Source organism: Macaca mulatta, chromosome 8, assembly GCF_049350105.2.
Source record: "Macaca mulatta isolate MMU2019108-1 chromosome 8, T2T-MMU8v2.0, whole genome shotgun sequence".
NCBI classification, from domain to species: domain Eukaryota; kingdom Metazoa; phylum Chordata; class Mammalia; order Primates; family Cercopithecidae; genus Macaca; species Macaca mulatta.
This window is the reverse complement of record NC_133413.1, coordinates 38283463-38309876: the sequence shown is the minus strand read 5'-3', so window position 1 is coordinate 38309876 and position 26414 is coordinate 38283463. Positions and strand designations below refer to the sequence as shown.

The window sequence follows — 26414 nt, the reverse complement described above, 5'->3', positions numbered from 1 at the left end:
CAAAGACTCTAGAACACAGGGTCTTATTTTGGGCTTCCCTGGCTTTTGTTCCACAACAGTCACCGTGAATATGTGCAGTCTCTAACCCAGTAGTTGCTTACAGATATTTGGCATAATAGCTACTGTGTCAGTCTTTCTTCCTCTGTGATCTATGAACCATTCCACTGTGAAGAGCCTTTTAGTGCTGTGAGGATGAGCAGTAATGACCTTTCTACTTTTGGGATCTGCCTCAAACCCTGAGCATTTCTTCATGGCTGGCTTTTTTGTTTCCTCTAATTTCTCCATCTTCTCCTTAATCCTTTTACCTCTCAGTGATTCCTATCCAATGTACACTCAAAGAAACTCTCAAGATTTACTTAACGCTTTCTAGAAGTAATGGCATGGAAGGCGATGTTGACACTTGTCAGCTATATTCCTTCTGCCCTCCCTCAACTCATGCTTTTATAGTCTTACATAACACAACACAAGTATTTTCTGATAAATTGGCTTTATATGGATTAATCCAAATTGAAGACCTTAGCAGACCTGCAGTCATGCATTGTGATTATTACTATTCCTGGCTAATTTTTCTAATTTTTGAAGAGACAGGGTCTTGCTATGTTGTCCAGGCTGGTTTCAAACTCCTGATCCCAAGTGGTTCTCCTCCCTTGGCCTCCCAAAGTGCTGAGATTAAAGATGTGAGCCACCACACCTGGCCTAAACTCTTGATAGTACACCACAGTAATGCCTCCCTTGCTCCACAGAACTTCCCTACATACCCTAGCACTCCTTCCCCTATTACCTTTACTTTTCCACACGAGATGCCTCTTTGTGTGGAAAAGTTGTATTTTGAATCCTCAAAGAGGAGAGGGATTAACTATATTCCCTGACACCATTGTTTCCCAAACTGTGATCTCTGGACATCAGTGTTCTTTAAAAAAATAGGTTCTTTGATAGGGTGTGGTTAAAAATATTTGGTTAACAATTTTTTCATCAGGTGCTCTTATTATAAGGCTTCTCAGAGTGTTCCCTATGTTAATATTCATATGTTTCCCCAAGAGGGTAAAAGTACATGCAGAATTTTCCCAACGTTTTGTCAATAGGACACGTTATTTATTTTTTATTTTTTATTTGTTGGCAGAATACCAATTAATATTGTGAAAGTCACTAACGTCCAAAGAATGTAGTTTGGGAGATGCCATGCTGTACCCATCAGTAAAGCTTCCCCTGTTCCTTACCCTCAAGTCCTCACTATAGCTTAATGCTGAGTAGCAGTATTTTACGCATGTTATGATGTAATATCAATCAAATGATATCATATCCCCTTAAGGACTAAATGAGGAAATTTAAGTTTAGAGACTTAAACTAATGACAAAATCTAGCAACATTTAGTATGACAGATTACATTTTCTGAGAAAAATGCCTCCTTAAAAAAAATGAAACTTACAGATGAATGAAATTTACAACATATTGTTGAGTTGGGACAAAATAAGAAATCCATAGAATCCTTATGGGTTCTATGAATACCTCTATACGAGGTAAACCAGTAACAGTGTGGGCTTTTGATACGAATGCTTCTATCAAAACCCTAGAGATTGTAAAGCTTCCTTTGATGACTTCATTGGTCTCAATGAGGGTTAGGAAGTCAATAGGAAATCCATGAATAAAACTAGAAAAGCCAAGAGCTCTACTGTCAAATTAAGCATAAAAGAAAAATAAACCTCCCATGCAGAAGGCTATAGCAAGGTGAAGGGGTGGCCTGCCCCTCCACACCTGTGGGTGTTTCTCGTTAGGTGGAACGAGAGACTTGAGAAAAGAAATGAGACACAGAGACAAAGTATAGAGAAAGAAAAGCGGGGGCCCAGGGGACCGGCGCTCAGCTTACAGAGGACCCACGCCGGCCCCGGTCTCTGAGTTCCCTTAGTATTTATTGATAATTATCTTTACCATCTTAAAGATAAGGGAGTGGCAGGACAATAGGATCATTGTAGGGAGGAAATCGGCAGTAAGACATATGAACAAAAACCTCTGTGACATGAATAAGTTTAAAGGAAAATGCTGTGCCTTGAGATGCATATGCAAACATCTCCATAAACCTCTTAGCATTACTTCAGCCTATCACATGGGGAGAAACCTTGGACAATACCTAGCTTTCCTAGGCAGAGGTCCCTGTGACCTTTGGCCGTGTACCTGTCCCTGGGTAGTTGAAATTAAGAGAATGGTGATGACTTTTAACCAGCAAGCTGCCTTCAGGCACTTGTTTAACAAAGACACATCCTGCACAGTCCAAAATCCTTTAAACCTTGAGTCACCGTAGCACATGTCTCTTACAAGGACAAGGTTGGGGGTAGGGTCACAGATTAACAGCATCTCAAATACAGAACAAAATGGAGTCTCTTATGTCTACTTCTTTCTATATAGACACAGTAACAGGCTGATCACTCTTTCTTTTCCCCACAGCAAGGTCAACTGGCTATTTGGACTCTGATGCTGGATATATGTCGGGAGAAATAAAAAGCCCTGAGAATTCATATTTATATGCTGGGTCTCATGAAGGATTATAGTTAAATTTATGTTACCATTGTGGTTTGAAAAACTTAAAATGAAGAATTTAGTTTAAAGTGGTCTCAGGTTGGTAGTAACTATATGTTTGGTAGAAGCAAATGCAAATCCTCTCTGAAGGAATTCAAGTTTAATTCAGGCTTCAAAGAATTCCACAGATAAAGTTCCAAGTAAAAGGACATTTTGCAGTCAAAAATCATAAAACATCTCAGGGCAAAAGACAGCATGATGGGAACCAACAGAAATAAGGGAGAGTAGAGACAGTATGACAAATAGTTCAGATGTTAGCTTTAGACACAAAATTCAAAATAACTATATTTAATATCTTTAAAAGGAGCTTGAATAGCAAAGGAGCTTGAAATTTGAGAACAAGCAGATGTGAAAAAATAAAACTGCTATAATTGGAAAATGTAATTGTATTTTAAACCTAAGTGGATAGTTTAAACAGCCGATTTGATGCAGCTGAAGACAAAATGTCCTATAAAAAACATCTGAGGTGGTTATTCAGACAACAATCAATAGATTGCAAATATAGAAGGAGGGTGAGAGACTAAGAGAAAGCATTAGAACATCTAAAATACACTTCATCATAGTTTACAGGAGGAAAATAGAATGGAGAAGAAGAAATATTCAAAGACAAAAGGACTGACATTTTCCAGATATGTTGAAAGACACCAGCACTTAGATCTAGGAAGCCCTGTATATTCCAAACAAGATGAATAAAAAGAAATTCTTACCTTAACACATCAAAGTGAAACTGTAGAACACCAAAGAAAAACAGATAGCCTTAAAAAACAGCCAGAGAGGAAAAGCCAGTCATCTACAAATAACTGGCAATTCATTCTTAGCCTGAATTTTTATTAACAAGAAAGGATGCTGGAAAACAGTCGAAGAGTATCTTCAATGTGTTGAGAGATGCAAGTTAATCTTGAATTTTTTACCAAGTAAAACATCTTTCAAGAGTAAGTATGAAATAATAGATTTAAAAATATGAAAATATTGTTACCAAAAACATTTTGTATAAACAATTTAAAGGGTATACCTTAAACAGATGAACCCAGAGGGAAGGTCATACTGAATAACTGAATGATGGGCAAAGGTAATGACAAATATTTAGACACAACTTAACAAATATGGATTGCATAATAACAGCAATGTGTATTTCGTGGGAGAAAAAGAGGCTATAAATATAAAAACAACCTGTATGTTAAATATGAACATTAAAATAGGGAAAACATTAAATAATTGATGTAGAATGACTAGAAATGAAGAGAAAATTGAATGAGAAGGAGAAAAGAAATCCAAAAGACAATAAAAGAGGGAAAGAAATATAGAAAACAGGAAAAACAGAAGCTGCTTAATAAGATTAGTTGAAATATATCAGCAATTATGGTGTTGATGCCCATCTGTCAAAGATCACCAGGGACACACCAATAGTCAAAGAACATTGGGTTTATTGGCTCATTGTCACAAGGAAGACAGTATACCAGGAAGCCATAGGACATCTCGAAAGGAGATCTTAGAAGGGACTTATATTAATATAAGACTTAGTCATGTTGAGATGTGAGAGAAGACTTAAATACTGATTTGCTTAAATACTGATTTAAATACTATTTAAACAAGACTTAAATACTGATGGCACATGGTTAGCACACAGGAGAAATTTTATAAATTAGTATTTTAATGAATTTTATTTAAGAGGTAGGAGAAATAAAACAGAGCTAAATCCATAATTAGTACAGAAGCAACATTTACTAGTTTAATCAGACAAGAGGACTTTTTGACCATTTTTTTGTTTGGACAATGTTTTTGTTCCTGCTGAGACACACTTAAGGAAAATTCTAGTTTGTGTCATGCTCACAGAGAGGCCTTGTCTGATGTTAATACTCTGTGAAATTGTTCATGTTCAACAGAATAACACCACAACCCAGTTTTTAGTGCCTAGACAGCTCCTAGAAACATTCAGGCTTAGCTCTTATTGCCAGGTCACTTCATGGGTATGAGGGACTGCTTTTCTCTGTTTCAACAATAACTGTAAACGGACTAAACTTGAAAGATAAAGATGAAGATTATTTAACTAGCTGAAAGTAATACAATTCTGTGTTGTTTACATGAGAATTAAAACATACAGAAGAATTAAGTCATATGATGGAAAAGAAATACCAGAAAAATTCCGGCAAAAAAAATGTGTTGTGAAATTACATTAATGTTTGATAAAATAGACTTCAAGCCCAAAACTATTACTGGAGAAAAGCAAGTCATAATATAATAAAAGACTCAATTCATCATAAGGACATTACAGATCTAAATTTGTATGTATTTAATACCATATCTTCAAAATACATAAAACAAAAATTGTTAAAAAAAAAAGTATACAAATTCACAAGCATGGTGGGAAATTTTATTTTATTTTATTTTATTTTTTTTTTTTTTATTTTTTTTTTTGAGACGGAGTCTCGCTCTGTCGCCCAGGCTGGAGTGCAGTGGCCGGATCTCAGCTCACTGCAAGCTCCGCCTCCCGGGTTCACGCCATTCTCCTGCCTCAGCCTCCCAAGTAGCTGGGACTACAGGCGCCCGCCACCTCGCCCGGCTAATTTTTTGTATTTTTTAGTAGAGACGGGGTTTCACCGTGTTAGCCAGGATGGTCTCGATCTCCTGACCTTGTGATCCGCCCATCTCGGCCTCCCAAAGTGCTGGAATTACAGGCTTGAGCCACCGCGCCCGTCCCTGGAAATTTTAAAATCATGTTTCATTTTGGAAATTTTTTAATATTTCCAAAAGTGAACAGAATAGTATTATAAACCACTATGTGCCTGTCTCCAAGCTTTGTGTTGAAGTTTACAGAATGTATTTCTTTCTGGAGAATTATCTGTCTATATCCTTTGTCAATTATCTCATTTGTTTTTATGGTCTCCACAATACCCAGTAAAGCACCTATTCAAGGTGATTATCATAAACCAATTAGGGTAATCCCATCCTCCTTCCTACAGTAATTGGTCCAAGTAACACAGATTCAAACCAATGACTACCTGTTAGTTTCCTGTGCACAGGAATAATTGATTCATGGGTGTCCCAGTTAGTACAAAGTTCAGAATATTTATGTGGTGAGATGTTAATAAGGATTCGTGTAACTCCAGGTAATCTTGGCAATCGTTTGAGCCTATGAAGAAAACAAACTTCAGTGTTGGAAATTACAGGAAAAGAGAATAATACTACTCAAAGTATAATAAAAGTATATTGGAAGTTCAGTGTACGTTGAACTTCTTATTGTTTAAGCCAGTCTGGGTAAGGTTTCCCGGTTTTGTTTTTTGTTTTTTTTTCCTGCCTATGATGATGAAAGTTATGAAATAATTTTTAAAGCTAATTATTTGGAAGGGTTTTAAAAAATGTTTGTTTTGTTTTTATAAATTAGTCTGGATACTTTGATACTAAACCTGCTGTGCATGTGCAAATAGGTTTTCAAAGTTTACCATTTGCCTTTTATCCTAGTTTATAGAATAATTTTTTTTGCCACATAGAAGGTTAGAACCAGGATTTGTAAGGACACAAATGTTATGCAATCTCCAGGGCTGTCTTTAGGAAAAAATACATAACTATAAAAGGAATTTTAGGTAAAATGTAACATTTTTAATGAGGAAAAAACTAAAAATATTAAATAGATTTTAAATAAAAATATCACAAAATCTTATTGATATTTTCATATATCAAATATTTTATAACATTTTATAGCAAGAAGATAGAAAGATAATTTAATCTTTTCTATAGCTTTATTAGTTAAAATTTGTATTGTATTACTGAAAGTTGAGATTCATAAAACCAGAGATTTTAATCACAAATAAACTCACTGTCTAGAGAACTGTTATGAACTTGGGCTCTATAAGCACAGGAATCCTGATAAATTTTATTTAATCCAATTCCTAAGAAGGTAAAATAAGCACGGCAAGTTTATAATTATATATGCTGCATTAATAAGTACATTTCCAACAGGAGAGAACTTCTATTTTGACTAGGCATTGATGAAAACCAAATCCTCTGTAATGTCTCTGATACCCGCGAGAATTTTCCATAAGCTAGCTCTGGCTCTGTAATTTCCAAAATGCTTTGTTTCCATGCACACGAGTTATTGCAAATCCTCTAAATAAATGCCAATTAACTCTAGCCTAACTCCTAACAACATCCTCCTTTCAACACTACTTTAGCCAAACCCCAGAAAGTGTTCCTGACAAATTCAGTGCCTCCTGATATGGCAGCAAATGTGACAAAAGGAAAGTTTGAGTGGAAGGAGAGAGGGATGTAAATGAGGGGTTGGCAAACTTTTTCTATAAAGGGCCAGAGAGTAAGTATTTTAAATTCGGGGAACCTAAGTCCTTTGTAAGAGCTATTCAACTCTGTCATTGTAGCACCAAAACATCACAGATAATATGAAAATGAGTAAGTGTGTTGTGTTCTAATAAAACTTTATTTAGAGAAACAGTGGGCTGGATTTGCCCAGTGCTGATTGTAACCATCTCACATAAATATCTGACTCCTGGGGAACATTTAAGGTCCCTAGTGGCCCCCGAAGGGCGTTGTTAAATTTTAAACATCATCAGCATTAAAGTAAATCCTCCTCTGAATAAAAATATTTCCATTTTGTATTCTTTATGGTTCTTGCTTTCTATGACTTGTTTTTAATATTTTCTTTCAGAAGGTTTAAAAGATTTGTTTTGTATATGCATTTGTGTCTTTATTCCCTGTGGAATTCGTTGTTTTGAAGGGTGTGATGTGAGGATCTACTTTTTATAACATTTTACATTTTCCTAGAAACACTTATCGAATAATTTGTTTCCCCACTGATTTGAAGTGCTCCTTCTATCATAATATTGAATATTGAACTCTGACTTTTTTCCTTTTATTAAGATCTCTTAATTCCTTCAATCAATTTAATATTGTCTCCATATGGAATAAAGGCTTAATACATTTTTGTTAAGTTAATTTCAAGATATTTTGACATTTTTGTAGCTTCAGTAAATAGAATATTTTTTTTTCCTTGCTACAATTTTGAATTTGTTCTTTCAGGAGTATGCAAAGGTAATGGCTTGTATGTACTGATTATGCATCTGGCCATGTCTTACTTCCAATATAGTTTTTTTTTTTTTCAATTGATTCTGTTGAAGTTTCAAGGCAGATGATTATGTTGTCTGCAATAAATTTTAAGTTATTCTGTCCTACATTTTAATTTTAATTTTTGTTTCCATATCAAGGTTATGCTAGCTTGCAAAGTGAGTTGGGTAGCAATTTATCTTTATATACATCTTTTTAAATTTTCTAGAACAACTGTAAAAAAATGAATTATCTATTCCTTCTTTTTTTGATGTCATTATACAGAATTCATCTATAAATGATGAGTGGTGTGTTTTGAGTGGTAAATCTTTGAGTATCACATACATTCATCTTAAAGAAATGATCCAAGGAGAATAGAAAGATTGCTTGTACCATTAAAAATAAATAGGGATAGAGTCTTGCTATGTTGCCCAGGCTGTTCTCAAAATCCTGGCCTTAAGTGATCCTCCTGCCTCAGCCTCCCAAAGTGGTGGGATTACAGGCATGAGTCACTGTGCCCTGCCCGTTGTCTCTTCTTAAATCACATTTCCATTTTTGCTACTGTTTACATGTGTTATTATTTTTATTTTCCTTCAGCATACTTCTCAAGAATTTATTAATCTTTTATAAAGTTGATTCTGTTTATATACTCGTATTTTATGTCCATTTGCTTAATTTTTAATTTTTCTTTATAATTTTTGTCTTTTAGTTTATTTTAATATATTTTTTAATTAAAGGATTATCATTTATTTTCCCATTAGTTAAAAAATGATTTAATATGACATAGTTTTTCCTGAGCATTGCATTGTTTATATTCTAAAAATTTAATGTACATTACATCCCTTGTTTACTTTTCTAGGTATTTGTTAATTTTCATCTTTGTTTCTATTCTACACATACACATATAAAATATTTTTATGTGTATTACATCCCTTGTTCACTTTTCTAAGTATTTAACTTTCATCTTCACTTTGCTCTTCAATTTTTTAACTATACAAAACAGAGTTTTAAAATACGGTATTTTAAAGCTATCTTTCGTGGGGTGATTTCTAATTATATCTCATCAGACATCTCTGATGTTTGGTTTATATGATATCAATATTTTGGAATTTGTTGAGATTCTTTTTCTTCATGCTATGTGCTCAAATTTCTCAAATTTTCATGTGTATTTGAAAATACGTATTCTGCACTTGTTGAGTTTGGTGAGCAATGCATTGGTATCGATATTCTCATCAATATTTCCAAGTCTTCACTCCTTGACACACTGGAAGATTTTATTTCCCTACCCCCTTAAACTCAGCCATGACCCAGTTACTTGCTTGTGAGACTAAAATGTGAGTGGAAGTGACATGTGTTCCTCTTCATGGTAACAAAATAGCTAGTGTCCAATTCTCTGTGCTGTCTTCCACTGTTTCTGTGGTCCCTGGGGCTCCACTTTGAGACTGCAGCATCCAAAGATGGTGGAGGGCAAGGTGTGGTGATCATGCCTGTAATCCCAGCAATTCAGGAAACCAAAGCAGGAGGATCGCTTGAGCTCAGGAGTTCACAATAGCAATGAGCTATGATCACACCACTGCCCTCCAGCCTGGGACACAAAGTGAGACACTATCTCTTAAAATAACAACCACCACAACAACAAAATGGTGGAGCCTCTCTCAGCCTGATTCCCCAAGTATTAACTGTGCAGAGCAGAGCACCCTGCTGAGACATTGGAACACATAGCATGAATGAGAAAAAATTCATTTTTTAAGCTCTGAAATTCGGGGATTATTTGCTAGTGCAATGTATCATCAATTGCCTTGGGCCAATGTGTGCTGTTACAACAAGTAGCCCCAAAATTGTGGTGGTCTTTAGCAGCAAAGGCTCACCTATTACTCATGTGGGTTAGCCTATGGATTTGGCTTTGCATTTTCATCTTGGACCCAGGATGAAGGAGTAGTCCCTCTGAGACATTGCTGATCCCATGGCATAGGGAAAAACAGAGCTGGTGGTATGCACAAATGACTCTTAAAACTTGCGCCCAGAAACAGCAGCACGTGCCACATCCACTCTATTGCTTTGGCCAAAGAGCATGCACATAGCCAAGCTTGGTGTCAGTGGGATAGAAGGATTATAGTTCTATTAGGATGAGCCTAGTAGGAAAGAACTGGTAAGGAAGGCAGCAGATATTTTGAGAGTAATGAACTCTAACATATGCAATATAGCCTAGTCCATATCCAGTTCAGAATACCTCATTTTCTATTTCTATCTGATATCTCAGTTTTTTAAAGAAATGTATTAAATTCTTACAGTTTGATTGTGGGACTGACTCTTCCTTTTGAGGTTGTGTTAGTTTGTCTCTGTACATTTTAAAGCAATATTGCCATATGCATACTTGCTTCATGATTTATATCTTACTGGTGAATTATGTTTATAACTGACAAAATATGTTCCTTTGTCCTTTATTGAGGTTTTTGCCTTAAATCTTATCTTCTGTGATAATATTACTGCACAAGCTTATTTTTTACTATTTTTACCAATTTATGTTGTAAATAAATTAAACACAAGATTCTAAAGCCAAACTACCTTCGTTCTAATCCTGGCTCTGCTACTTACTACCTGTGTGAGATAGAGCAAGGTGACTAACCTCTCTGTGCTCCAGTTACTTTGTCTATAACATAAACAATAATGTCTACTTCCTGGAATTGTACCTGGCCTGTGGTAAGAACTATATGAGTAGTTACATGATTTTTTTATTATTATTATTTGAACAATGTCTTTTGTAAACAAAAAGTGGCAAGATTTGATTCGCTTTGTTTTTATTACTCTGAAAATTTTAGTAGATTCATTTAGCCTAGTCACAGTTATTATAATTACCAACATTTTTGGACTCATTCTTTTTTTCTTAGTCTTTTCATTTATCATGCCTTCTCTATCTTTGTCCATTTTTCTGCCTTTGCTTGGATGTATTAAATTTCTTTTATTCCATTCTTCTATATTGGTTTAAACATTGTTTGATTTCTATTCTTGCAAGTATTTTAACGTTGCACTTGTAGTGAAGTTAATATTTTCCAATAAAATTCGTTTTAATCAATATCGCTATACTTCTACCCTGAGTCTCCACCTCCTCTCACATGTTCATGCAATAATATTTTTTTGTCTTAGATGGCAAGAAGAAATCCTTTCTCTAAACAAGTAATGCTTTATTAAGTCTGTAAAATTTACTAATCTGTATTCTTACTACCACTTTCCATATATCTCTCTATCCACTTTGAATAATATTTCTTTTTATTAAATTACACTACTGTCAGCTTTTAAAAATGAAACTCCTGAAAGACACCTGCATGCTTATGAATTGCCAATTCTTCTTCAATCCAGTCCTCTTTAATCACCCAGGGCTATCTCACAGTTTCTTTTGCCCTGAAATTTTCCCTTCTATTTCTGAGCATGATTATGTATTCCCTTAACATTTTTACCATAATTTGAAATATTTGACAAGAGGGACAACTGTTTTATGTTTTTCCTGATCCATTTGAAATCCTAATTATATCTAAGAGTATTTTAAGAGTATTTGGTGACAAATGATGAAAAGATTTCAAGGCTATTGATCAGTATCTATAAAATCCTAATTATAAATTTGTCTCTTCTAGTTCATGAGCTACCAAATCTATTTCAAAAATTTTACTACTGTGTTTTCTGAATGTTAATGGTACTATCAGATTAGAAACATAAAACACTACATTTTATGACTACTTAAGAATTCACCAAGTCATAGAAATGGCTATAGTCAGATTTATTTTAATTTCTTATTATTAAATGCTCAATACTTTATATTAATTTATTTTCCTTATTATGAGCAATCTAGGAAGTTGTCGAACCATGTGGGAACAAGAAAAACATTGACTGTGATAAATTCTAGTGTCAATGAAATAATATGTGTAAAAACATTTCTCATTTAATCTCCTTGTCTTTATCTCATCTAACAGAATTACACCATAGCCAGAATCATCTTTCTCAGGTGCAGATCATATTGTTCCAAAGCTCTCCATTGGTTCCCATGTGTAGTCTGAATTTATCTCATGTCACTCACCATAATAATCAACATTATGGTCCCAACTTATTTTCCAGGTGACATTCAAATTGATCTAAATGCTTCCCCTGAACTTGTCCACACATTCTTGTATTTATGCCTTAGCTAATACTATTAAGAATTACAGTCCTGTGTTTTTCCAAAATTTCTGATGATTCAAATATTACAAATGATTTAGAACTTCATCACAATAATAAATACTCCATGAAGTCTTTTGGATTTCCTCAACTGTTTATATATTTTCTGGTTTATCCATTTCAAGAGAGCCTGTTTCTTTGATGACATTTATTCATCTCTATCTAATAACATAATTTTGTATAACTATATTTTCTACACCTCTGTCACACACATACCACCTTCACATTGTATAATTCTTAGGAGCCTAAAGAATGTCTACCTCAGCCTCAGCAGTCCCGACAGACATTAAGATAGCATCTTTCTTATTTAGAAATCTCTGAATACATTTATGAATTGGACTGGATTGTATGCTATGTCTTACCTGTATATCTCCATATATGTCTGCATATTTGACAACTAGATTAGGTATGGGTGGGCCATTGCTTTTTAAATTTCAGATGAAAAAAATTGGATTTTAACAGTTTTGACCTGGGCTAGTCTACCTTTAGACAAATTTCTTACAGCTGCCTCCATGGGAATGTGAGTCACCATATTATAAATAATGACCTCAACATCAACCCCCTGAAATTAACTTCTAAGTTGAAAAAGCACATAATGAATGCAAAGTATCAGACGAATCTCAGTGCAAGAATATATCTTTGGTAAGGTGCTGAGAGAGAGATCCCAGAGAAATGTTTGAATTTGTTGATGAGTGCTAAATACAATTTGTAATCTCTGAACATTTGGTAAAACCCGTTTATTTTGCTGATTAGATATTTCAATGAGTATTTGGGGAAAAGAAAGTCTCAATTCAATTCTAAAGTGTGTTCAAATGTGGGCTTGATTTGCCAAGACGAATCTAAGCTAAACTGTCAAGTCTTCTCTTGCAGTTTGTGATGTCTCAGTTCTCCCATGGGTAGTGCAGATATGAGGATAATGCATTTATACCTGGGTAGAACTTTATAAATGGAGAATGTCATATCTAGAAGAAATTTAGAGACTGACCAATCCTATTTTCTAAGCTTCGCTTTTGTCATTTCTAAAATGGGAATTTTAAATATAAATATTATGAAAAGCATTTATTTAAAAACTTCAAATGTCAAAAAAGAAAAAAAAATCCAGCAGGTGATTATCTTAACTTTGGTTAATGATATAAGAAATAAATCTTGATTGAAAATAATTGTACACCCTGGATTTTCTTAGGTCTTATATTTTGATAGCTCTAGGCTTTGCCTGCCAGAGCAGGACATCCAGCCCTCTTCTAAATTTCATTGTTATTCCTGGAAGTTCTTCAGAATAGATCACTTGTATTCTTACATAGTCCATTCTAAAAACATGCAGTGTGGATTTTGCTCTGCTCTGTGATCCCTTGTTGATATCTCCTCCTCTGAAGCCTCTTAAAGGTGCCTCCCATTCCTGCTTATTCGTTGTCCATCAGGACTGAGCTATATTAGCCCTAAAGGTGCTGTTTCTCAAGCTCACAAATCCAAAATCTATTGAAGTACCACCTTCAGGCCTCCACTGAAGCAATCCCGTATTCCCCAAGAGGTGTGGAGCATCTCCTCTTCACTCTCTGTTTATATGTATCACTAAAAATAAAACACTACTGGGCCGGGCGCGGTGGCTCACGCCTGTAATCCCAGCACGTTGGGAGACAGAGGCAGGTGGATCACGAGGTCGAAGTTCAAGACAGCCTGGCCAAGATGGTGAAACCCCATTTCTACTAAAAATACATAAATTAGCTGTATGCGGTGGTGGGTGCCTATAATCCCAGCTACTCGGGAGGCTGGAGCAGGAGAATCACTTGAACCGGGGAGGCAGAGGTTGCAGTGAGCTGAGATCATACCACTGCACTCCAGCCTGGAGACAGAGCGAGACTCTGTCTTAAATAAATAAATAAATAAATAGTACACTTCATCAACTGAAGTAGAAGAAAAATTGCCTAATAATAAATAATGCAGACATTGAATACCTTCCTTAGCAGGAAGCCTGGCTCATCCCATCCTTTCTTTTTTCTTTAGCCAGTAGGCAATGTCACCTGTTTTGGTCACATAATAACTGCAGGAGCAGAGCATTTCACATTATCACATGACAACCTCTATCAAGAATAATTATAAACTTTGAAATGATCAAAAAAGAATACTGCATTTCCTATCTACTGTACCCTTTTAGCTTTCATTGTCTTTCAGCTACTTCATAATTTTGTAAATTATAAAACACTGAAAATATTACACATGATTTTTGTCCACAGAAATGCAAATGAATTGTGTCCAGTAGAATGCACTTATCAACTTTTATATATAATGATTTTGCAACAATTTGTAAATTTATTTTAACATTTCTGAAGTGTACTTTTTAAGTTTTCCATTGAATCAATTGTAACATTGTATTTGTTTCCTTATTAATTAATGACATTTGTGTTTTTATATTGTATGACAGTCATGATTTTACCTTTTTATTTTTTAATTATATTCTAACACATCTCAGGAAGCAAGGAAGAAGTACAGGGCTAGCTACTCTTAGAAGACATTTCTCTCTTTAAAAAAACATTGTTAGTATCATATTGACAAATAACATATTTTCACTTCCATTGGCCAATATACATTCTGATTGTCTTAATGCAACAAACTTTCCTCTAGCCTCCTTTTTAACTTTTTAAAATTTTTCATTTAATAGACGCATAATAGTTGTACACATGTATGAGGTACACGTGATATTTTGATACAAGAACACAACATATAATGATAAAATCTGGGTAATTGAAATATCCATCACCTCAAACATTTATCATTTCTTTGTGTTGAGAACATTCCAAATCTTCTCTTCTAGCTATTTCGAGTACACAATAAATCAGTGTTAACTGTAGTCACCCTGTGGTGCTATCAAACACTAGATCTTATTTCTTCTACCTAACAATGTATTTGTGCCCATTAACCAACTCCTATTCATCCACCCCTTCCCACTATGCTTCCCAGTAATCAAAGCAAAAATTGACAAATGGGATTACATCAAGTTAAAATGCTTCTACACAGCAAACAATCCACAAAGTGAAGAGACAAACAACGGAGTGGGAGAAAATACTTGAAAACTATTCACCCAACAAGATTAATAACCAGAATTACTTGTTATTTTCAAACTCTATGGTAGGAGCCTAGGAAGCAAGATGGATGGATGTGAATGTGTGTGGCTTGGGATCACTCAGCTCATAGAGTTCTTTAGAAGAGTTCCTGGAGCTTCTGCTGGAAAACCTTCTCTCCAGAAGTTGCAGACTAAGTTTTTGGAGCCTAATTACTTAAGGAAAAACAAAAGTCTTAGACATAACTTATGCAGTTCTCTAAATAGTCTTCCCTCTTAGATATGTGTGCATTCTTCTAATCTTCCCAAATTTCCCCAACCCCACAAGCAGGCTTTTGGTAAGTTTGCCACCTGAGCTCATCAAGCATGTTTGGTCTTGCCTCAAAAGTGGTAGTAAATACAGCTTGCACTCAAGGTTGGAGTTCTGATGCCCTGGTAAGAAAAAGAGCACCATCTTCTTCCTGGAGATATCTCACCAGGTGGTGGGAGTAGTAGCAAGGAGGAAATGGAAACCCGAAATTTGCTTCCAACTCTAGTAGAGTAATAACAACTGGCACAAAAAGAAAAATTCTGAGAAAACAAAAAAGATACCAAATTTATACTGTCAAGATGACTCGACCAAAATTTAATCTCTATGGTCTCAGTTTTGTCATCTGTAAAATAAGTGTTGAGTTAGATAAAACCTGTGAACTTACAGTGAAACATGACATGATTTTACACAATTTAATTCTTTCCAGTACTATTCTTTAAAACATAGAGGAATAAAGCCGACCATTAAACTAAACAAGAGGTGTAGAGAAGCTGCCAAATGTAAGATTATTATATTTTTCTCAGCAAATGTTTCCCAATCAATCCAAACTAAAATTGTGAGATATCAAGGCACGTGAGAGAGAATGTCAGGCAGGGCTTGCCTCTAACAACTGTGTGACATCAGTAAACTTACCTTGTCTTGGCCCCAAGTCAAGGGGGCTTAGACTTAATACCTAATGTCTCTTCTAGCTCTGAAATATTATGATGTAGGATGTGCTTCTTTCTAGCTCTCATGTTTTCACTAGACTCTCAACAAAGAATTAATGTTCAAAGTAATGCTTCTCTCCGCTGCCATTTAAAGAGGAAAGCAAAGTCTGATGATAAAAAACAAAGCATAAGAAGATCAAAAAGCATGCATTTCAGTTTATTATATTAGCCTTTATCAGGGAAGTGCATTCTTGAAGATATAGAACAAGCTTGTTCAACCCACAACCTGTGGGCTACATGTGGCCCAGGACAGCTTTGAATGTGGCCAACACAAATTCGTAAACTTTCTTAAACATTATGGGATTTTTTGTGTAATTTTTTATTTTTTTTTTTAGTTCATCAGTTATCATTAGTGTTAGTGTATTTTATGTATGGCCCAAAACAATTCTTCTTTTTCCAATGTGGCCCAGGGAAGTCAAAAGTTTGGACACCCCTAATCTAGATAATTGATCATAAAACCCCGAATTAGCAGCTTACTATTTCTTGCGTATCAGTTCAAGTAATTGCAATACATATATAGTAATATATAGTATGGATATATATAGTAAAATATGTATATTATTATACATATATTATAGTGTAGTATGTATATTATTATAATATAGTATGTATAATAAATAATATAGTATAGTATATATAGTATAGTATAGAGAGATGGAGTCTCTCTCTGCCACCCAGGCTGGAGTGCAATGGCGCAATCTCAGCTCACTGCAATCTCTGTCTCCTGGGTTCAAACCATTCTCCTGTTTCAGCCTCCCCAGTGGCTGGGATTACAGGCACACGCTGCCATGCCCGGCTAATTTTTTGTATTTTAGTAAAGATGGGGTTTCACCATGTTGCCCAGACTTGTCTCAAACTCCTGAACTCAGGAAATCCACCTGCCTTAGCCTCCCAAAGTGCTAGGATTATGGGCATGAGCCACTGCACCTGGTCTTGTTGCAATATATTTTTAAAAACCTTGAGTTTTAAACATTAATCATATTGGAATTGTCACATATAATATTTTTATATACAGAAAAATACATACTACAAAAGAATAGACATCTCATAACTGTAATGTTGATGGAATAAAGCCAGAGTCCAAAAAAGACAAGTCATATGATTCCATGGATATAATGTTCTAAAACAGGCAAAAGTAATATGTAGTGTTAGAAGTCAGGATAGTGGGGAGGGTGTAATGACTGGAAGAGGACAAAAGAGGGGGCATGTGTGATGATGGTGATGTTTTACTTCTTAATCTGCATGCTGGATATACTAGTATGTTCATTTCATTGAAATGCATTAAACTATACACCTATGATTTGTGCATTTTTCTAAATATTTTCTAAAAAATATTTTAAATGGGTAAGTACTATGTTGATCTATTGAGATTCAGAGAGTGAATAAGAGTTCATTTTTACCATTTTAGACATGATTTAGTCAGGAATGATTTAATTATCATTTATCATTAATCAAGAGGGAATATATGATTAATATTTCCTAATTTTTTAATACTAAGATAAGTTACATACAAATATTTAAAGTGGTTTTCTGAGTAGTTGGATTGTGGCTAGTTTTTATTTTCATCTTTCTAATTTTTTATAATTTCTAAATTCCCTACCTCAGACATGCATTAATTCTATACCCATAAAATCTATATTTATGCAAAACTTATTTTTACATAAAAGAAAATAAATTAACAAAAAATAATTGTTAAAGGAGAGGCTTTCTTTTGTTAGAAAGTCTTCACATATGGTGGACAGATGGTCAGAAGCTACTGAGACCAATTTATTTTTCAAGGTGAAAATTACATATTGTTGATGCTGCCTTTTCTTTTTGTAACTGAAGAATTTTAACAAAATATATGGCACCAAAATATAAGAAAGACCATATAGTTTTCTGGCAGTCACTATTTTTGTCCAACTTCAGGGGCTTACCCAAGGAACTTTTGTACCTTCATAAAAACTATTTATGACTCTAATGTATTTGGTGAGGAATCTACACTCATGGTGTAGTTGGTACAGTTTGCTCATATCAATAGCACCTAATACTCCTTCCCTTTTATGTGCAGGACTCTCTTGCTAGAGAATTAGAGATGTCTTATTCTCATGCTAATGACACTTAGAGAGAATTATGTTGGGCCACTCGTGGTTGATATTAAATATTTTACTGTGTGACTGTTTCTGAGCGTATAAATAATTTATTTTAAAAACTGCTATAGATGATCAGCATTAGCCTTCGTTATTCCTTCTCACTTCTCTCTTCCTTCCAACTTTTCTCCTCTGTATTCTATTATTTCCACGCCCCCGCCCCAAGCTCTGCATATTACTCATAGATGACAAGTCTGTGATGAATCAACCCCTTGGTCAACATGAACAAGAGTCAAGGGTGGTAACTAATGTTACCCCCAGGGAACTTTTCTGCTGGAAACAAACCACACATAAGAGTACTAATTAGAATAATTATGATCATTATGATTTTAAGGTAACAGCATGGTAATGCAGTTGTGCTAGTATCCAGAGCTGTCACATTTGCAAACAGCATAATTACGTAGGTTAAGATTTAGAAGTATTACCAACTATGGAAAATTGGCCATTTCTTTAAACTCAGGATGTATATACATCCATATACATCCAAAATATTATGGTGTCACAGAAATCTGACTAATACACAAAGTTTAAGGATGCTGCCAAGAAAAGTAGATTGAAGTTTTCAGACTGGGCACCATGACTCATGCCTGTAATCCCAGCACTGTAGGAGGACAAGGAGAGTGGATCACCTGAGGTCAGGAGTTCAAGACCAGCCTGGCCAACATGGAGAAACCCCTTCTCTACTAAAAATACAAAAATTAGCCAGGCACGGTGGCATGCACCTGTAATCCCAGCTACTAGGGAGGCTGAGGCAGGAGAATCGCTGGAACCCGGGAGGCAAAGGTTACAATGAGCCAAGATCGTGCCGCTGCACTCCAGCCTGGGCAACAGAGCAAGACTCCATCTCAAAATAATGAAAATAAATTTTTAGTTAAAAATGTTTCATTATTCAGTTACAATCTCAAGGAGGTTGTGTACAGACTGAATTACTTCTCTGATAATAAGAAATAGTCATGATAATTATATTAATAATAATAGTAATGCAATACTCTTCTGATTATTTGCAAATAGCAAGTAATTTAATCCCCTAAGACCTATATGCATGAGTGACTACTACTACTCTCATTTCGCAGCTTAAAATACTAAAACACGTAGAAATTCAGTAATTTGCCCAAGGTCACACAGAGTCAGCAGCAGAGCTAGGATGTGAACCCAGGCAGTCTGGATTTGAAGCCTGTGCTGTTAGATATCAGGCAACATATCCTACATAAGCACTCTTCTATTTGTGCTATGGATCCATTCAAGTTTTGTAGGAAGGAAGAGTCTTCACAGCATTCAGAGAAAAGTCTTCATCGTTATTCCTCTATTGCTTCAGAGGGCTTCCCAGTTCATGTTTATGACACACGAATGGCTCATACATAGAATTTGGCCTTATGTAACTACAAGGTAAACGTCAATTTGTCAATAGAAACACCTCCTTCACAAGCTGAAGGTCACAGAAAAATACACCTTGGGTTCGGAAACAAGGCTGTCTGAAGCACTGAGGAATTCAGGTGGTGAGTGCAGAGGAAATTAAGCTGCGTAGTGCTATGCCTCTTGACAGAATACACTCTCTTACAGTTGGAGCTGCAATAGTTTTAATTCACTCTCTTTCCTGGTTGATGCTAGGTATCTGAGTACCTATTCTGAGCCCTGTCTGACTTCTGGTTATCTTTGAGAATAATAAATATTCTAACATAAATACGTTGGATATTGAACATGAATACGGAACTGTTTCGGGAGGAAAGAATGGAAAACTGGCATCTGCAGATAACTGTGAAAATACTTAGAACAAATCTCCTTCAATGTGCCTATGAACAACATGGGAATCTTGCTACTATGCAGAGATTCTGATTTAGTAGGTGTGGCCGATTATAAACATGGCCATAGTTCTCCGTCTCTCCTTATGCCCATGTCCTTCACAACATGACTCTGCAGCCCCTCCCAACAAGGGATAGAAGCTCTTTGCCTTCTATCTGAATCTACTTTGGCCTGTGGCTTGCTTTAACCAACAGAATATGACAAAAGTTACATTATGCTACCTCTAGGCCATTTCCTTTCTTAGAATGTTACAACTACTATAGAATAAGCCCAAACTAACCTGCTGGAGAATGAGAGGCCACATGAAGGAGAACCCAGCTACCCCAGATGATAGTCAAAAATCTAGAAGTACAGTCATCTGGCTCACCTGCAGGTTATTGTAGTAGATGCATGAGGGAACCAAGCCAGGACGAGAAGAACCTCCCAGCCCATCCATATGCTCATGAACAATTATAAATGACTGTTGTTTTGAGCCACTGTGTTTTGTGGTACTTTACTGCACAGTGATACTTTACTGATATAGTAGGTCTAGATTAGGGTTTGATATCCTACATTTCAAACAAGACCCAAGATGTTACTGATGCTGCTGATTCATGGACCACACTGAGTAGCAAGGCTCCGGGACAGGAAGTGGAAAACCGTGTAGCCTATGCACCAAATTCAGTCTACAGCCTGTTTTTGTATGACCAGTGATTTAAGTAAGAATAGTTTTTATATTCAGAAAGAAGGAAGAAGAAGGAAGAAGGAAGAAGAAGAAGAAGGAGGAGGAGGAGGAGGAGGGGGGAGAGGAGGAAGAGGAAGAGGAGGAGGAGGGAGGAGGAAGGGGGGAGGGAGGAGGAAGGAGGATAGAGGCAGAGGACGGGGAGGAGAAGCAGAAGGAGAAGAAGGAGAAGGAGGAGAAGAGAAAGCAGGAGGAGGAAGGGGGAGGAGAAGCAGAAGGAGAAGGAGGAGAAGAGAAAGCAGGAGGAGGAAGGGGAAGAGGAAGAGGAGGGGGAAGAGGAAGAGGAGGAGGGGCAAGTGGGAGGGGGAAGAGGAGGAGGAAGAGGAGGAGGGGCAAATGGGAAGAAGAAGGAGAAGAAAGGAAGAAAAGTCATAGAATATGTAGCCCACACATCCTAAAATATTTACTAATATTTATTATCTGACACTTTAGAGAAAAAGTTTATCCACTCTATTCTAAGATATACTAAGAATTCTTTACCTTGCAAAGTATAAATAGACTTTAAATCTTTACATGGGTTCTGGGTTGTGCATTCAGCTTTATGTGCCCTGGACATCTAGACATATAGAAGTTTCACACATGTTTGGAGTGTTGATGAATAATATAATGAATGAATGAATGCACCAGTTTTCCTGGACTGACATTCCAGGCAGCCATCCTTATCATCACCCTCCTGCAATGATAGAAAAACATAGCAAATCTTTTCCTGAAACATTTACAACAAAGCTTCTCTTTCAATGACACCTCCATGGCAATGTTCCATCCTCCCTTTATGTCCCACAATACAGGAATTCAAGAGTTTTGCTTAAGTGGTCAAATCTTTGCTAAAGTTGCCCTCTTAATAGATTTTACCACCTCCTTGAAATTCTCTGGGCAGCACCCCTCTCCTATTATCAAAGTCGTGGCTAAGACATTAAAGTGAGAGAAGTAAAGTCTAGATCTAAAATCAAGTCAGAAGTGAGGTGAGGCTAGGCACAGTGCCTCATGCATGTGATCTCAATGCTTTGAGAGATCGAGGTGGGAGTCTCACTTGAGCTCAGGAACTTGAACCAGCCTGGGCATTATAGTGAGACACCATCCCTATTTTTTTTTTTTTTAATTAGCCAGGCATGATTGTGTACACCTGTAGTGCTAGCTACTAGGGAGGCTGAGACAGAAGGATCATTTGAGTCCAGGAATTTGAGGCTGCAGTGAGCTATGATCACACATCTACTCTCTAGATTGGGCAACAGAGCAAAACCCTACCTCTTAGCACTTTGGGAGGCCGAGGTGGGTGGATCACCTGAGGTCAGCAGTTCGAGACTAGCCTGACCAACATGGTGAAACCTTGTCTCTGCTAAAAATACAAAAATTAGCTGGCACAGTGGTGGGTGCCTGTAATCCTAGCTACTTGAGAGACCGAGGCAGAAGAATCACTTGAACCCAGGAGACAGAGGTTGTGGTGAGCCGAGATTGTGCCACTGCACTCCAGCCTGGGTGACAGAGTGAGACTCTGTCTCAGAAAACAAACAAACAATAAAAGAAGTGAAGTGAGGTGGAGGGAGGGTTAGTTATATTAACAGAGAAAATAGTAAAGAGATGAGGTGCAATGTGCTGCTGATGAATTTTGCATTTTAGCGAACTATGTATGTGTGAGTATGTTTATGTGTATAACACGTGCACACACACATATATTGCATGAATTTCAGTTTTCTGGAAATCATACTATACATGAATCCATGTAAGGTTTGCAAATCTAAATTCAGTATTGATAACAGCTTTAAAACCGATCCTTTCAACTTCTTCTGTATAATTATACCAAATAAAAACTCAACAGCCACACAGATGTGTTAGGATTGAGAGCCGGTAGCTCTGACTCAAGGTTCAGGGAATAGTGTCATAAAAATGAAGAGACTGAAATTATCATTGCAGAAGAAGAGAAGAATGGATTTAGAAAAAGAAATTCGATCCCTAAGTGTTCTCATCTACAAAAGGGAATCATCATGGCTCCTACCTCAGAGGCTGGGGTGAGATTTACATGTGTGTCTCCTCTCAGAAGAGTTTCTGACTCACAGAGCATGTCCAATCAACTCCAGCTGCACCACTGCTCACGCCTCTCCTCCTCCTAGGGGTGGACCTGTACCTACTGAATTCTGCCTGAGCCTTGAGAACGTGCATTTTTAGTAGCATTAATAGCCTTTGCTTTGGCCATAGAAAATCTCTAATTACTAACTACCATGAATTCTGACTGTCTTGAGTGTCGTCAGCCTTGACTAAGGATGTGCAGACTGGGCTCCTTCCTGAGCTGTTTAGGGAGGGTTGAGCTGTTGTGTGTGTAGCAACTGCCAGCTCTCGCCCAAGCTCTCCTCATTAACAAACGAATGCATCAAAATGCTAGAGGAAATTGTAGCTATATTCCCCAGTTTAATTGGCTCAGGTGATCTGTGACTCGGTAATATCCCTGCATTCGAGAAAAGTAGGGAAGCTCCAGTAGTTCTTTCTGTGGAGATATATTACCTTGTTCAGGAAAAGTACCCAGGGTGACATTCATTAGTAGCCTGTGTGTCTGGGGAGAAGGATGGAGGAAAAGTGGCCTGAGGAGGGGCGCACTAGTTCCCATGGAAACAAACATAACAACCTGACCAGCTGATTCGACTCTATAATTTTAAGGAATTTCCTTCTTAACTGGGCTCCAAAATTCCCTGGGAGGGAAGTCTAGAACTAATTTATGTACATTATGGGCTTTTCTATTTCCCCAAAGATCAAAGCTAGCCGAGCAGAGCTGAAGTAAAGATTAAGTATTTGGTGAAGCATTGGGGGAAAAGTATGAATCTATCGTTCTGTTGGGAGCAATAATTTCTTACTGTATAAAAAGCCAGAGTGAAAAGTGGAGTGAGATAGTGAACTTTAAAAATCCTATTGTCTGCCTGCTTCTTCACTCTCCCATGCTGATTAACTTCACTCCACTTTCCTCCCAACATTACAGAGTTAATGAGCATCATAGCCCTTAATAGCAGACATACACTCAGATACACATACACACAGTTAGACTTTTTAAAACACAATTCCACTCCCTCAAAGCTATGAATGCCAATAATTTCTCTTTTAACTATTTTTAGTACTATCTGATCTATAAATTTCATTAGTTGTATGGTTATTTGCTTTTAAAATGTGCAATCTATTCAGTAAGTATAATACCTGTATGCATAAACATATACTATTAATCAAGTGGTGTGATTGAACTAATAGAAAATTACATGTAATCCTGGGCCATTAAATTTTACCATTCATTAAGAAGAAAATCTTTTAAGGGTTAAAGACCAAATGGATCCTCTTTGAATTTCTGCTGAAGTTCATTCATTTATACTGGAAGAGGCAGGGCTGCAGAGTGGTTAAGAGTGTACAGCTCTGGAGCTGGCCAGACCCTGGCTCCAACAGCAGCTCAGAGAATGTGGTGGGGACTTGTAAGCTTTCTGCACCTTACATAGGGAAAATATCGGTACCTATCTTGTTGATTTATTTTTAAATTAGATGTTTGCTGTCATGATTAATCACTGCTTCTGATTATCACAGCTTCTTGTCATTTATCACAGCTTCTTGCGTCCTATGTCATCTTCTTTCTTGAATTTTTTTTACATTTAGTGTCCGTATTCCTAAGTATTTTGTTTATGCAGTCATTTAATAGTGGTGTTTGAGTCTATATATTATCCAGAGTTCCTCGTATGAAAAATACAGAATGTTGCTCTTACGATTTCCCCACACAGTACAAATATATAGACAGAATGCTTTCATGCTTCCTATGTAGAGACATCACCAATTACTAACTCTAAATTTAGTATTTTTATTTATACAAACAATTTAATATCAACAGCTAAGCTGTGCCATGTTCTATGATTATATTTCCTTTATTGTTTAACTCCCTTCCCTCCTCTCATTCTTCCCTCATCTTTTGGCTTATGTACATACCTACCACCAATTCAGGCTCAAACCCCTTGGAGGAATTGTAAATCTTCTGGCAATTTAAGGAAACACATCATAATATCCAGAAACTTTGTTATATCCTCTACCCATTCACTCCCTCACCTCCCATAGGTTTATCCCGGACTGCCTGGTCAAACGAAGATATGCATACAGGTGACTGCAGACCTGTCCTCCCAAGATCTCCTCTTACCCTTTTTCTAGAAAATCTTCTCTCTGTCCTTTACTAGCATTTCTGTTTCCTAGATTCCATGTCTTTGTTTCTTGGTTTGCTTTTGTGTTTTAGTGCAGGACAGTATCTAGTCATTCCTAAGAAAGGGAACAAGAGAGGTAGATTTTTTAAAGGCTTAAAATATTTATTTTCGCTTTCACTTACTGGGTATCATTTCCCTCAGAATTGTGAACATAATTTTTTTTTTTTTTTGAAACGGATTCTCGCTCTGTTGCCCAGGCTGGAGTGCAGTGGCGCGATCTCCGCTCACTGCAAGCTCCGCCTCCCGGGTTCGCGCCATTCTCCTGCCTCAGCCTCCTGAGTAGCTGGGACTACAGGCGCCGCCACCACGCCCAGCTAGTTTTGTTTTGTTTTGTTTTGTTTTGTTTTGTTTTGTTGGATTTTTAGTAGAGACAGGGTTTCACAGTGTTAGCCAGGATGATCTCGATCTCTGACCTTGTGATCCGCCCACCTCGGCCTCCCAAAGTGCTGAGATTACAGGTGTGAGCCACCGCGCCCAGCCCTGAACATAATTCTTTACTGTCTTTCCGCTTCTAATATTGCTGGGGAGAAGTTTAATACCATTTGGATTCTGACTTCAAAAAAAATAGAGCTGTTTATTCTGAGTGTGTGTGTGTGTAAATGTGTGTGTGTGCGCGCGCCGGTGTGTTTGGAAGTTTCCATTTTGTGTGTCTTTTCATTTTGAGATATACTGTTGGAATTTTTTCTTTAATAATTTCCTCTCTTTTTTCTCTTCTTTCTATCTGGAACGCTTACCATTTGACTGTGGACTTCCTGGATTGAAACTCTAATTTTCTTTGTGTGTTTTATTTTGTATGTTTGGGAGATTTCAATGGCTTTAGTTTTCAGTGTTCCTATTGCACTTTTCATTTCTGCTACTAAACTTCTAATTTCAAGAAGTTTTGTCCTTATGTCCTCTTTGACATGTGCTATTTTTGTTTCATGAATGCGTTTTCTTTTCAAATTTTTCACAAAATATTAATGGTTAGTACCTATATTGATTGCTATTGCTTCTACTGATAGCACTAATAGTAACACCGTTTTATCCTGCTCAGCCCCCCCACTGCCAGACAAAGTCTCAGCTCCATCCTGCCTTCTGTGTCAGTTACACTCATCCTCTGCTTGTCCTGTTTTTTATTCAGCATTGTGTTGAGTTCTTTAACCATTTATTGTTATGCTAGAGGGTTCCAGGAGGAAGTAGAGATAACATGTTTTCAGTTTTTAACTTAAAGACAGAACCCATGACACCTTGTAATTTTACTCCTGAGATTTTTATAACATTTTACCAGTATATATGTGTCTATGCATAAGTAAGTTCCACTACACTTGGTGGGGATGGGTGGACAGGAAGGGACTTTTGGGGTGTGTGTGTCTGTGTGTTGAGACAGGATTTCACTCTGGTCACCCAGGCTGGAGTGCAGTGGCACGGTCTCAGCTCCCTTCAACCTCCACCTTCCAGGCTCACGTGATCCTCTCACCTCAGCCTCCTGAGTAGCTGTGATTACAGGTGCGTGCCCCATCGCCGGCTAATTTTTTTTTTTTTTTTTTTTTTGAGATGAAGTCTCACTCTGTGGCCCAGGTTGGAGTACAGGGGCTCCATCTTGGTTTACTACAACCTCCGCTCCCGAGTTCAAGCGATCACCATGCCACGGCCTCCCGAGTAGCCGGGATTAC

At 36.8% G+C, this 26414-nt stretch overlaps 1 protein-coding gene across 7 annotated transcripts in view; it reads left to right on the top strand.

Moving 5' to 3' along the window:
* The window catches only part of LOC144330602 (uncharacterized), a 159998-nt gene that overhangs the window by 97035 nt on the left and 36549 nt on the right, over positions 1-26414 (top strand). Inside the window, exon 5 of one of the 7 annotated variants that reach the window (XR_013396879.1) lies at positions 2440-7368. The exons of the other annotated variants lie outside the window; for them this stretch is intronic. The gene's annotated coding sequence lies outside the window, so the exon portion shown is untranslated. Of the gene's footprint in view, positions 1-2439; positions 7369-26414 lie in introns of those variants that run through there. 7 annotated transcript variants of the gene reach the window in all.